The following is a 14514-nucleotide window of genomic DNA, read 5'->3' on the forward strand; positions in this document are numbered from 1 at the left end:
TAAGACTTGTTCTCCAGACCCCTCACCAGCCTCGTTGCCCTTCTCTGGACACGCTCCAGCACCTCAATGTCTTTCTTGTAGTGAGGGGCCCAAAACTGAACACAGTATTCGAGGTGCGGCCTCACCAGGGCCCAGTACAGGGGCACGATCACTTCCCTACTCCTGCTGGCCACACTAGTTCTGATACAGGCCAGGATGCCATTGGCCTTCTTGGCTGCCTGGGCACACTGCCAGCTCATGTTCAGCTGGCTGTCAACCAGCACCCCCAGGTCCTTTTCCGACAGGCAGCTTTCCAGCCACTCTTCCCCAAGCCTGGAGCGCTGCATGGGGTTGTTGTGGCTGAAGTGCAGGACCCGGCACTTGGCCTCATTGAATCTCATACAGTTGGCCTAGGCCCATCGATCCAGCCTGTCCAGGTCCCTCTGCAGAGCCTATAATAAAATATATACATATATATATAATATATACATATATGTGCATATATGTATATATATACATATATACATATATATAATAAAATTATACTATCAATTTCATAGGTAACAAAAATTCTTTTGAGTATATAGTATAGCTTCTAAGATTTTACTATCTAATTATAATCTGTGACAAGTTGCTTGTATGACCTTGTCCTTTTAAAACAGAATTGCCTTGGAGCTCTCACATAAAATTTTGTTTGGAATCATAGTTGGTATTTAAGGGTTTGAAAGTAATTTCCTATTCTTTCCTTCAATCACAAATTTATGTCCCCAAAAGATACGCGATCTACACTGTTCTCATGGTTGCCCCCAGACCTATTTCACTGTCCATAACAGCTTTTAGCCTGATTGTACAGTATTGTCCCTTCCTAGTCCACCTCTCTCACACTTTAGAAATGGCTCCAGGTGTGGTCCAAATTTTCACAATTACAGCAAAGAAAGTGACACTGATATCAACTGAATCTGATGTGTATGGTAACCTTTTTTATTCCATGAATGCATTGGATGAATATTGAGTGGTGCCCTTCTTAATGAGTTACAATGGTACCAAAGTTTGGCCACAACCTTCAATCCACATAAGCCACACTTATATAGTTCTTCTAGTTCTCATTTCCTTGACAGCCATCTTATTTGATAATATTTTGACAAAATACACATACAGTCACCACTTGTGACTCATTTAATCAAATTAAGAGTAGGCTATTTGATCTTTGATACGATAGCTCTTGATCTGAATGAAAGAAGTATCCTGGCATACCTGGGTACTGCTCATTTAGTTGGACTGTATCATGGTGCTTTGTCATGGAATTGTTACACCCATTTGACTGCAGGAGTTCAGTTCTGGTTAAGGAAGTCAAATCCCAGGCTGACAGCCATTGGTCGTGGCTAGGCAGTTCTGTATATAACCACACCTCACAAAACTTTGAGAGGCTTTTATAGTCAAAATATTCTTCAGCTGCAAGGGAACTTCTATCACAGATGCTGCACCAGATAAACTAAATAATAAAAATATACTTGTAATATATTATTTACCAAATACCTCACAAAAGGATTAAATGCAATATTTAGGAATATAATTTTCCTATTTGTATTATTTATTGGGAGAAGTAAGAAACAATATACGTGATATTTGCGTATACACAGTTTACTTTCTCAATGTTGTGTATTCTAAGTGATTATTAAGTTACCTATAATGTGAATATGACCCATCACTAATATACAGTCATGTAATGACATCCCAGCATATAAGAAAGTGGGAATACTCAGGAAGAGAAAATACCTCTTAGAGGTTTAAAGACTTCCCTACCAATAAAACATTAATCTTTGCAGAAGGAAGTAATAATGTTGGTATTAAATAAGAATCCTTTAAATCTAGCTGATGTCCACTTTCTCAATAGTTTACACAACAGCAAATATTTTCTTTAAGTTTGACCACAAAAGGTAAGTTTGACCGTAGTCAGTCTTTTAAATTGGCAACATTATTAGAATAGCAAAATGTCACATTAACTTTATTAGTTTTTATAAAATTTCAGAGTAATAACTGAAAGGAAAACACTTTAAGATGTTTGCTACAATATATCCTAAAATGATGCTTAAAAATTTAAATCTTATTTGCATAGATATGAATTGTTAAATGACTAAGTGAAATATCTTGTTGAGCTGATAAAAGAAGTAACAATATATGAAAAATAAAAAGTTGGTGGAAGCTAATGCTAAGGTACTGGATAGATATGTCATAGATCCATCTCTCAGTAATGTTTTCATTGAAGAAGGGGAAGTAAATATGGATTTTCAAATTATATTAAAGAAAGACTGTGAACATTAAGGAAGTCAGGAAGACTAAAAGCAGGCAGAACATAGCAACTATTTTTGAAAATATAAGCTACTACAGAAGAATAGGCCTAAAACAGACATTTTTCTGACAGATGAGGAATTCACCTATCATAGAATCATAGAATCATAGAATAGTTTGGGTTGGAAGGGACTTCTAAAAACCATCTAGTCCAACCCCCCCTTGCCATGGGAACGGACATCCTCAACTAAACCAGGTTTCTCAGAGCCCCGTCCAACCTGACCTTGCAAGTTTCCAGGGATGGGGCATCCACCACCTCTCTGGGCAACCTGTGCCAGTGTTTCACCACCCTCAGCGCAAAAAATTTCTTCCTTACATCTAGTCTAAATCTACCCTCTTTTAGTTTAAAACCATTCCCCCTTGTCCTGTCGCAACAGGCCCTGCTAAAAAGTTTGCCGCCATCTTTTTTATAAGCCCCCTTGAAGTATTGATAGACTGCAATAAGGTCTCCCCAAAGCCTTCTCTTCTCCAGGCTGAACAACCCCAACTCTCTCAGACTTTCTTCACAGGAGAGGTGTTCCATCCCCTGATCATTTTCATGGCCCTCTTCTGGACCCGCTCCAACAGGTCCATGTCTTTCTTATGCTGAGGGCTCCAGAGCTGGACGCAGGACTCCAGGTGGGGTCTCACCAGAGCAGAGTAGAGGGGCAGAATCACCTCCCTCAACCTGCTGGCCACGCTTCTGTTGATGCAGCCCAGGATACGATTGGCCTTCTGGGCTGCGAGCGCACATTGCTGGCTCATGTCCAGCTTTCCATCCACCAGTACCCCCAAGTCCTTCTCGGCAGGGCTGCTCTCAATCCCTTCATCCCCCAGCCTGTATTGATACTGGGGGTTGCCCCGACCCAGGTGCAGGACCTTGCACTTGGCTTTGTTAAACCTCATAACGTTCACAGGGACCCACTTCTCGAGCTTGTCCAGGTCCCTCTGGATGGCATCCCGTCCCTCTGGTGTGTCAACCACACCACTCAGCTTGGTGTCGTCTGCAAACTTGCTGAGGGTACTTGATACTTGGTACTTGGAAACCTCATAAAGAAAGAATTAATGGAGGTTTCCAATAAACTACTTATATGTGATTATGTGGAGGTATAAAAATGTTGTTCACCATATGTTCGCTCTATATACTAAATGCTAGAGCTGGTAAGGTTATTTTTCAACAGGTTTTATCAGGAAAAAAACCTGACTGAATAGAACTGAATTATTGTTTGGGAACATGTACATTGTATCAAAAATACTGATGAAAATCAGAGATGCTTATAGGCTGACCAAGCAGCCAGCTGCTAGTTTATCTGATTTCCTGCCAGTATGCTCACCAGCTATCTTGCCAATTGTCCTCAAGCTGGTGAGCTGCCTAGAAATCATGCAGAATGCTTGGCTTCTCAGCTTGCCTACTACCCAGCTGTCCTCCTTGGCTGGTGTGAAACCTGGCTAACTCCTAAAATTACCACCTGTCCAGCTGGCTTTTCTGAGCAGTCCAAAGGGTTTCTTAAGTTGTCCTGCTATTCAGGATCCTCCTGAATGACCTCCTTGTTAGTCACCCAGCTATCTTGCTGAGTAAGGGAAAGCTCTCTGTTTCTCATCTGCCTCATAAGTGTCTCTGCTCTCTCACAAGCTAAAAAGTTGTACTTATGTCTGGCTGAGTACCTGGCCTGTTGGTGGGCTAGCTCTCCAAGTATCTAGGTGGGCAAAGGTTGGCTGATAGGCATTGAAACACATCGTTTAACTTCACCAGCAATTCTGCAATGTTGATATTTTTCTCTCCTGAGGAATGAAATGAAACACTGACATCTAGAATTTCCTATAACATAGATGCAAGTTATACATTTTTCTTTTAGATATCTATACCATGTGATATACATACATCAAGTATGAAAAATAATAAAAAGAGAAGCTTTTTATATTAATATAAATATGATATGATAAAAAAGGATGCCTTGTCAAGCAATATATTAAACTAATATCAATAATCGATAAAATATTCTGTAAACTGAATTATTTCATTATTAATTAAAAGTAGGATCAAAAGTAATTATGGGCTCTTCACAATGACATACTAAGGTTTGTTTATCAAAAAAGGGCATAAACTGCAAAGTCACTGCATTATTCCTGATGCCACAAAATATTCTAAAGTGTTTTTGTAAGTGATACTGTATTCAACTAAAAGGTAAACTGTTTATTGAGATCAAATATAATTTTAAAAATAAAGGGTTATTTACTTTGGAAATAAAATACTCTGCCTATTCAATGGAATTTTTCAATTCATTTTTCAATTCTAGTAATGAAATTGTTCTTCAAATATGTACATTTTATACATTCCTGCTAAGGGGTGGCAGCAAATGGATGCTGCATTTCATTCGTATGTCATATTCATTATTTGCCATTCATTTTCTCTCTTACTAAGGAAATAAAAATGGAACACACATTTCCTGTGACCTTCCATGAATAGTGCAGATGTTGAGGAGTCTCCACCACTTGAAGATCTGTCTGTGGCAGCTTTCATTTCTCTTTCATTTCCCCTCATTCCTCCCAAAACTGGGGTTACGGGGTCAGTGTTAAGAATACAGAAACAGACTGCATAGTGCTGTAGCACACATTTTTAAATTGTTTCATTCAAAACAACCAAGATGTACAGAAATCAACACAATTAATTTTGTAAAACACTTAGAGAATCATGTGTAATGACCTGGAGAATTAAACACAGAACTGTGTCATAATCCAATGAAAAGTATAGTACAACATTCAACCACAAACCTTTGGTACAAAAAAAAATCAAAATCTTAAGAAAAGATTCTCTTTCCCTCTTTTTCCAAATGTCTATAACTTTCTGAAAGAAACATGAGTTTGCTAAGATATTCATTGCTAGGACAATCATTTGGCAGCACACTACTTGCAAAGGGCTTCAAGGCTCCTCGGTAATTTTAAACTTTCAACATCTATTCCTCAGAATATAGGAGCTGTTACTGAGGAGTCATATTGCTGAAGGAAACTTGCATACCATTTTTTAAAATGAAAAATGTATAGGTGATGTTAACAGATACTATAGAATTTGATTCAGTGGATGTTTGCTAATTCATAACAGCAGGTAATTTACACTAGTGCCTTACAATGTCAGTCACTTCTGTGCTTGGAACAAATAATTCCTGTCTAAGTAAGTTTTCCAGATGTGAAATTCTATTGGGTACTGGAGAATTAAGATGGAAAAGAGTAAATAACTACATAAAAGGAAAATTAAGATTCAACAAAAAATTAGAATAGAGAAGGTGGGCTGTCCAGTGGATGAGGAATTGGTTGGATGGTTGCATTCAGAGGGTAGTGGTCAACAGCTCAATGTCCAGATGGAGATTGGTGACAAATGGTGTCCCGCAGGTGTCCATATTGGGACCAGTACAGTTTAATATCTTCATCAATGACATAGGGGGATCAAGTACACCCTCAGCAAGTTTGCAGACGACACCAAGCTGAGTGGTGCGGTCGACATGCCAGAGGGACGGGATGCCATCCAGAGGGACCTGGACAAGCTCGAGAAGTGGGTCCCTGTGAACGTTATGAGGTTTAACAAAGCCAAGTGCAAGGTCCTGCACCTGGGTCGGGGCAACCCCCAGTATCAATACAGGCTGGGGGATGAAGGGATTGAGAGCAGCCCTGCTGAGAAGGACTTGGGGGTACTGGTGGATGGAAAGCTGGACATGAGCCAGCAATGTGCGCTCGCAGCCCAGAAGGCCAATCGTATCCTGGGCTGCATCAACAGAAGCGTGGCCAGCAGGTTGAGGGAGGTGATTCTGCCCCTCTACTCTGCTCTGGTGAGACCCCACCTGGAGTCCTGCGTCCAGCTCTGGAGCCCTCAGCATAAGAAAGACATGGACCTGTTGGAGCGGGTCCAGAAGAGGGCCATGAAAATGATCAGGGGATGGAACACCTCTCCTGTGAAGAAAGTCTGAGAGAGTTGGGGTTGTTCAGCCTGGAGAAGAGAAGGCTTTGGGGAGACCTTATTGCAGTCTATCAATACTTCAAGGGGGCTTATAAAAAAGATGGCGGCAAACTTTTTAGCAGGGCCTGTTGCGACAGGACAAGGGGGAATGGTTTTAAACTAAAAGAGGGTAGATTTAGACTAGATGTAAGGAAGAAATTTTTTGCGCTGAGGGTGGTGAAACACTGGCACAGGTTGCCCAGAGAGGTGGTGGATGCCCCATCCCTGGAAACTTGCAAGGTCAGGTTGGACGGGGCTCTGAGAAACCTGGTTTAGTTGAGGATGTCCATTCCCTTGGCAAGGGGGGGTTGGACTAGATGGTTTTTAGAAGTCCCTTCCAACCCAAACTATTCTATGATTCTATACTTTAAGTTGCATACTAAAAGAACTATTAACTGACTCTATCACAGTAACACAAAAGAAGAAATATGTTGTTTCTGCTAGCTCTACTAGAGTAACTGAACAATTCTGTTTGGGGGTTTTATGTACAGTTGAAACTGAAATGTTTTTAGAACCCCTACTTTTGGATCCCAGGAAGAATGACAATCTAAGATATAATCCTTTCTTGTGTAATGTAACCCAAACCAATTTACTTTCTAAAAGTAGTTTGATTTTTCCCTTACTGTAGTGCTATCAGATAACAACATGCTCTCTGGGGACTCCATTCATGCTGAGATTGCACCAAACAGTGATTGCACTGCTAAATCAGTCTGTAACCAATCTTGCATCCTACAGATCTCTTTTAGTATTTTTTCTTTGATCACTGTCTAATGGGAAACATAACACGTTAAAGAATAATGAAGCTTCAATCTAATTGTATCTTTGCTGGAGAGCCTCTAGGCACCCTTTTGCAGCCTCAAATGAAATGATTCTAATAGTCCATGTTTATCATGGTCTATAGAAAGGTTATATGATTAATAAGATTTCTCTTTAGTGTAAGCGTATGTTAACTTTCAATACATTATTTAACACCTTTTCCAGTCTTTGTGTCCTTATTTCTCTGGTTTCTACTATATTGACTATTTGTAATTAACAGTTATTTTGTTCTGTCATATATGAGAGGAACTTGTACTTTCATCAGTACTGTTCAGTGAGTGCATTAACACAGTTTACCTTCAGAGCACATTCATTGCGTAACGAAAGTAAAAGCTAATTCTAAAAATGCTCATCTATCTCTAAGCCAAAACCATGTTTTAGTGAACCATTTATGTTTTGATACATTTCCTACTTTGGCAAACTATTATATTACTAAAATAATGAATGACAAATGAAAAAGTATTTAGTTAAAAGTGTATCAAAATCTTTAATTAATTTAAATTAAATAAATTAAATAAATTTAATTAATTTTGATTATTTTTATTATAAGCCTGTGAACTTCCAAACAAATCATATGATATTAAGTTCAATAACAAAATATGCACTGTATCTAAGGAGACATTGACCAAACTTTAGTCAATATTCTGTTAATTTTCATACAGTAATGGATATGTTATATTGTTGATTTATGGTAAAGGAGGAGAAACATTTACAAGAGACTGTTTAAAAAGCTGGTGTGTTTTTTTTTTTTTTTTTTTTTCTTGGCTGAAAATGCAGGATAACCATGTTCAAAGTAGACAGTCCCCTTCAGAATTATTCTCAATGCCTTTGGTTTTTTGTGTGTGTTTTGTTGTTGTTGCAATATGTCTTTGTGAGACTACTTGTTACATGTTACAGTAACAACACTGTTATTGTTGTTATGTCCCATCATTATTTTGCTCCTTCTTTCTGATATTGCCTGCTCCAAAACTTGATTTTTTTTCTCATTTCTAATAGTTCATAAAGTATATATTTCAGATGGTAAAATGTCAGGAAAGATATCCACACTTATAGTCTTCTTGATGGAAAATGTAGGAAGACAAAACTTTTAGGGTGAGTGGAAATGCAAATTCCCTTTTTCATGCTTGATGTCTGTAGTTGTGAGGAAAACATTTCCCTTCAAAGTAAACATTTCCAATCAACCTTTGAGATATCTGACTCTTATTCTGCCTGCAGTTTTCTGTGGTTTAATTTTCATGTGTACAAATCTTCAGAGCTAGTCTGTCTAACTATATATGGTTGTTTGAGGAAAACTCAGATGTGAAAATTGTGAGCACAATATTAAAAGTATTGAACTGTCACCTGCTCTAAAACAGAAGAGCTCTGTGTTCCAAAAGCAATATGGTTAATGGAGTTGTGTTGATTTTTACAAGCAGAAGATCTCAGACTCAATTGCTGGAGTTATTAACAAAGAAAAAGTTTAGCATGTTTCAGACTTCAAAGAAATACCAGACATGTCATTAAATTGCTTTCCATGAGGTTTTATCAACTTTTGCATTCTTCCCGAGACAGTCTATCTCAAACATTCCGAGAAAACAAATCTTGAAGTTGGCTATTAGAAGTTGCAGAAACTGTGCATTTTTATTTGATGTGTATTTGTTTGAGAAATTTTAAATCTGGAATACATGTCTGTGAAAACACAGATTTACAAAAGCACAAATGTGTGTATATAAATATGAATATGAACATATATATTAATATATACATATATATACATTCATGCTCTTTCCCTCTGTCTTGCTTGGTAAACATAACTCCTTTTTTTTTAAGTAATTCATAGAATCATAGAATCATAGAATATTTTGAGTTGGAAGGGACCTTTAAAGATCATCTAGTCCAAGTCTTCTGCCATGGACAGGAATGTCTTCCACTAGATCAGGTTGCTCAAAGCAACCTGACCTTCAACACTTCCAATGAGGATGGAAAAGCTCATGGCTCAAGATAAAGACAAGGAGATGGCTTACCATTTACTGTCACATACAAAACAAAAAACTTGGGGAATTTATGGCAAATTAAGGTAGATTTGGATAGTAAGACACAAAACCAAATCTAAACCAACACCTTTCCATGACTCCCCCTTTTCTGAGGCTTATCTTCACTCCTTCATTCCCAACTCCTCTACCACCCCCTCTAGTAATTTGCTCCTAGTATAGAGTAGTCTGATCAGTCATATGCTCTGTCTCTGAATAATTTTCATGTAGCGATGATATGAATAAATAAGGACCACTTGCAGGATGATAATATGCTCTGAATCAGAACTGAAATTTGTACTGAAAGTTTTATTTATGCAGGTCAATATGTAGTTTAGGAAGAGTGCTTTTTACTATTCAGTATCTAAAATAGATCTACACATGCTATATTTTGTATGAACATTAGTATTTTAAAGAAATGGGGACATCACTTTGAGTTCAGAGATTTTATTCAGCTTCTTTGCTAGCTAAAGATCTGATAAAAATGTTATACTACACTTCAATAACATCCTCTCATCTCCTCATCCTCATCTTACTGCAGAGGCCAGGCTGATAGGAGATACAAAATTTCCTCTATAAGAGTTGTGCCAGCAAGCATTTCCCTATAGCAGGGCATTCTTCTTAAAAGATTTTCATATGTTTTATATTGCTGAAATAAGGGATTAAAGAATTTTCTGCTGCATTAGTAAGAAATACTTGGGTTTTTTGTGCATCTATGTTGTGTATTTTGAGAAAAAAAAAGCCAAAAAAAACAACAAAAAACCCACACAAAACTCCCTACTTGTAATGAACCAGTTGAGAGTCAGTTTCTCTGGTTCTTTTAAAACTAAAATGTTATTGCACTTTCCTTTGTGTTGTAACATAAGGGAAATGTTCTAAAATTATTAATGCTCTGTAATACACTCTGTTGTTCTTATTATACTCTGCATTCCTTCAAATCAGTTTTATTGACTTCTAGTTTATAATACATTTTTCACAGAACTTTAAAAATATCTTATTAAGAATTTTAGTCATATTCTTAACTATTCTAAAGAACACTCCCCCCCCCCAAAAAAAAAAAAAAAAAAAAAAAAAAAAAGATGAACAGGATATTTCTCTTGTAGATTCTGCAAATATAAGAATTCATGCATTTGAAAGTGAACTTTCTTTCTCTCTGTGTTCCTCAGTGCATTATCTGGACCTCTTAATTGTTTGAAACACATTCAGATGCACTAAGTTACACTTCCATCTGAAACAGTATCATTAAATGCTACAAAAGATTGCACTCTGATGAAACCATTTCATTTTTCACTGGATCACATTTAACATTTCAATGCAAGTGCAATATCTCATTTACTTATATGTCTGAGCTCTGAAAAGTTTGGGGTTTGTTAGTTTTTGTTTTTTCCTATTTGTAGCAAAGCTGGATAGGAAAAAGTTTAGTCTTTTGCAAGATATTGATGGGGCTTTATTGTTATCTACTCATGGTGAAAACCTGTAATTTCAAAGAGAAAAATAAAAAAAACCCAAACAAACTAATATAGCTGGCTGTCTTGCCTTCTCCAGAGTAATTGGAGGTATAATACATATTTTGTTTCTGGAAATTACATAAAGCAATTGCTCTTCCAGTTAGGTGTAGTTTCCTCATTGTTGTAATTTATCACAAAGTCTTAGTATAAAAACCAGTGTTCTTCACAGATGTATTTATCTGCAGTGTAATCGCAATCTTTGACCCTGACAAAGGATCTCACAGGGAACACAGAAGGAAACATTTCTTCTGATTACAGATGCTTGACTTTTTTTTTTTTTAATTTTCTTTCATAACTCTTGTGTCTATTTGTGGTAGGAGAGTCAACTGTGACAGAGCTATAAACCAAACAGAAATATTTTAAACTGTAACTAGCAAAAAGATTATTTGCAAGTTCCTCTGGAACACCATACTCTAATTACATTAGGTTTTATATTGAAGAGAAGACATCTAAAAAAGCAGTATGATTTTTCTGCTCTCAGACCTGATATCATTGCAATGGTCATTATGTATGAAGCTATCTAAACACAAAATTAGAAAGTCAGAATCAGAAGTACACCAACAGAGCAGTTTTATGTATTATATATTTCATTCAAGAAATACTTATTTTCACCCACCAAAAGAATGGTATAGAATGTTTTTTTCTGAACATTCAGAGACAGGCTTCTTATTTTATTTTAGTTATTTTATTTTACTTTCTTATTTTATTTTACTTTCTTATTTTACTTTACTTTTTTTCCTTTGTGATAAGTCCTTTTTCTTTATAAATGGGGCATTACAAAATAATATTCTGGATGACTGACTTTTTGAAAAAGGAGATGAACTATTTTTTAGTCTTTTATTTCTTAAATTTACTATTGGTAATGGTTGTTGTCTGATCAAAACATAATTCCCTTGTGGTGAGAAGGAGTAAAAATCTGCAAAAGACAAACTGATACACAGATCTGTTACATAGTTGGTTACAATTTTTGATGATTTCACTATTTCAAAGCTTAAAAATTGAGTATTTCCAGCAGAAGATAAAAAACATGAAGTATCAAAGGTCAGTTAAAGATAATATTTTTAAAAACACTGATAAAAGAAAGCATGAAAGAATTACCTCAAAGTGTAAAAACAATTAAGTTCACATGACCAAATTATGGAAAAAAACCATTCTTTTCTCAGCAATACTCATCTTGAGCTAGTACTCATCTACAAATAAAATCATAGTCAGAGGATGTTGAGGAATATCAATTTATTAGAATGAGAGTTTTAATCTTTTGCTTTTCTATTTTCTCAAGGAAACAAAAAAACTCTCCAAAACACACAGTAAAAATATTTCAATGCTTCTTCTTTATTACAAGACAGCTCGTGGGAATAAAGCTGATATGCACAGTTCACTGTTTTTTTTAGTCCAGAATCCTAACTGGATTTTTTTTAGATTGCTGTTCTAACTGTTCTAGTGTTTAGCAACAGATTAGAAGGCATTGCATAGGTTTAATAAGCATTTTGTCTTGATGTTTCAGTGTTTCTCTTCATGAACATCGTAGAAATTTGTAAGAGGTCTTTGTTTTACTGAATTTGGTGATGCTTACTGTTAATAGGTACCAATATTGATTCTTTAAGCACTGATTCTGTCAACTGACTGATATTGTACAAGAAACAAAATGAAGGTAGCTGCTGACCCTGCAGATGGAGATTTAACTGCTTGAGAAGCTCATAAAGTTGATTAAGCTTGAGAATTGTAAAGGTTTTTGTATCTTTATGCGGCCACCAAGTAATAACTGATGATACCGTCATTAATTTGTGGGATTAACTTGCTCAGTCAAGTTGCTTGTTATGTAATCTTAGTGTGTAGACCATTAGCCTGAAAGTATTATGAACTTACAGTTATGGAAAACTTTCCAGATACTTTAATTTGTAGTCTTTCTCTTATACACAAATATTTATTTTACTCTTTGAAGTCCAATGGCATTCACCTATCCACTTAGTTTCATATCCATTAGGGTATAATCAAATATATATTTATATTACCAGTTTCTTTTTCTATAAGTACATACCCTCAAAATCAGATTGATTTATAAGCCTTAGGGTTCTGTTGGTCTCTTCTGTTATTATTTCTTACCATTTCATATATTTTATGTTTTCCAGCTATATTTCCAGCCATAAAATTTTAAGTTGATTCATGTATCTTTTAACCTTGTTTTTATTTTTAACATCATAGTGAAATCTGATCCATTTTCCTTTCTTTAAGGTATGACAGTAATGCCGAACCTAATTGTCACAGTTACACCAAGGTATCTTTCTATTTCTCGGATCAGCACTGTGACCAGCAATATATTCCCTCTGGCATTTCAACCCTTATGTCAAAGATTGTTTCAGAATAATTAATCTGAGAATTAACAGAGAAGCACAGATTCATGTACTGCTATATCCCAAACTTCTGCATGTTATAAACTATAGGTTTTACCTAGCAAATTCTGCAATTATTGTAAATTATTATTTATGATTTATGCAATTAAAATACTTTATCTATGCACTAACGCTAGTAAAATAACTGCATATCTGCAAATGCCTCTAGTGATAATAATGTAGGACAGCTACCAAGTACTTCTGGAATAAAAATACAGTGATTCTGATATTTTACACAGTGTGATCAAAGTTCTAGTAGTTATTGCAGAAAAGGCTTGGTCTGTTAGGAGGATATGGACAAAAAGAGTGTGAGATTTTCATAGCTTAGATATAAATCACAGAAATAGAAATTAATATTAATGAGGACTACAGTAATACATTTGCTGCTGTTAATGGTTGTGTGTTTGTGCAGAGTATCGTTCATTTCTCTCTTAAGGGCAAGACTTAGAAAAATCAAATGGTAATGTATTTTAATTATTTGCTTTGGATAATAATGATTCATCAACAAAGAAAATAGTGATACATATTTATTTAGCCACTTCTCTCATAATCTTTGGAATGTGTTATAAATACATTAATTTTTCTAAAGGTACTACTAAGAAATAAATTGTTGCATTTCTTTGATTGGAATCACCACTTGCAGATACATCTTTGTTTTGGCTGTAAACCAATAGCATAAAAGCAGAGTGTTATGCTAGACTTCCCAATGCTGCTCTCTAGAGCTTTTGACTTCACCACACAGGGGTTATGAAACCACTTCTTTAAGTGTAGGTTACAAAGATCAAAAGGAAACACTTGCATTGTTTAATGCAGATGTTTTCAGGACTATTTGAGAGTATCATCCACAGAAATAACAATAGTGTTAGGAAATAAATAGGCTTATTTGAAGAAGAAATGCCTACGTATTATGAGGTATCTTGTGCCTTTTTGGTGCATAAGAAACATAAATGCAAGTAAAGATGTCTTTTCTAACTTCTAAGAAGGGAAATTGAACTGCCACCCAGTGCAGACAGGAAAGTCATTTGTTCCTTAGGCAGTGTTTCATAACAAAGAGGGCTTGGTACACTAGTTAGAGGATATTGTTGACCTGAATTTCCAGTCATGTATCTGCTGCCCTTCCCTGGATATTAGACACATTCCTGGATAAACTGGCTCTGGGGGCAATGGATTCAGAATATCAGATGGCTTAGAAGTAATAATGTGGAAAACCAACTTTATTCTCAGTAGTAGCTAAGAATAGTAAACACTAATTTGACCTGAAACACTTCTGAGATGTTTTGCTTACCATGCATTTATTCATAGCAATGAAAAAAAGAAACCACCTTGGGAAAATACTTAATATGCAAAGATTGTCCACTCAAAGTTTACAGCAAGAAATTTGTAAGGAATTTGTACATAAGAGTACAGTTCCATATTCACATGTTGAATGTTTCTTTTTAAAGATGTATCTTTACAATATATCTTACTTAAGGATACCTCCTACTTCAGTAAAGGGA

The sequence above is a fragment of the Aptenodytes patagonicus genome, chromosome 4 (genome assembly GCF_965638725.1).
Source record: "Aptenodytes patagonicus chromosome 4, bAptPat1.pri.cur, whole genome shotgun sequence".
In the NCBI taxonomy this organism is placed as follows: Eukaryota; Metazoa; Chordata; class Aves; order Sphenisciformes; family Spheniscidae; genus Aptenodytes; species Aptenodytes patagonicus.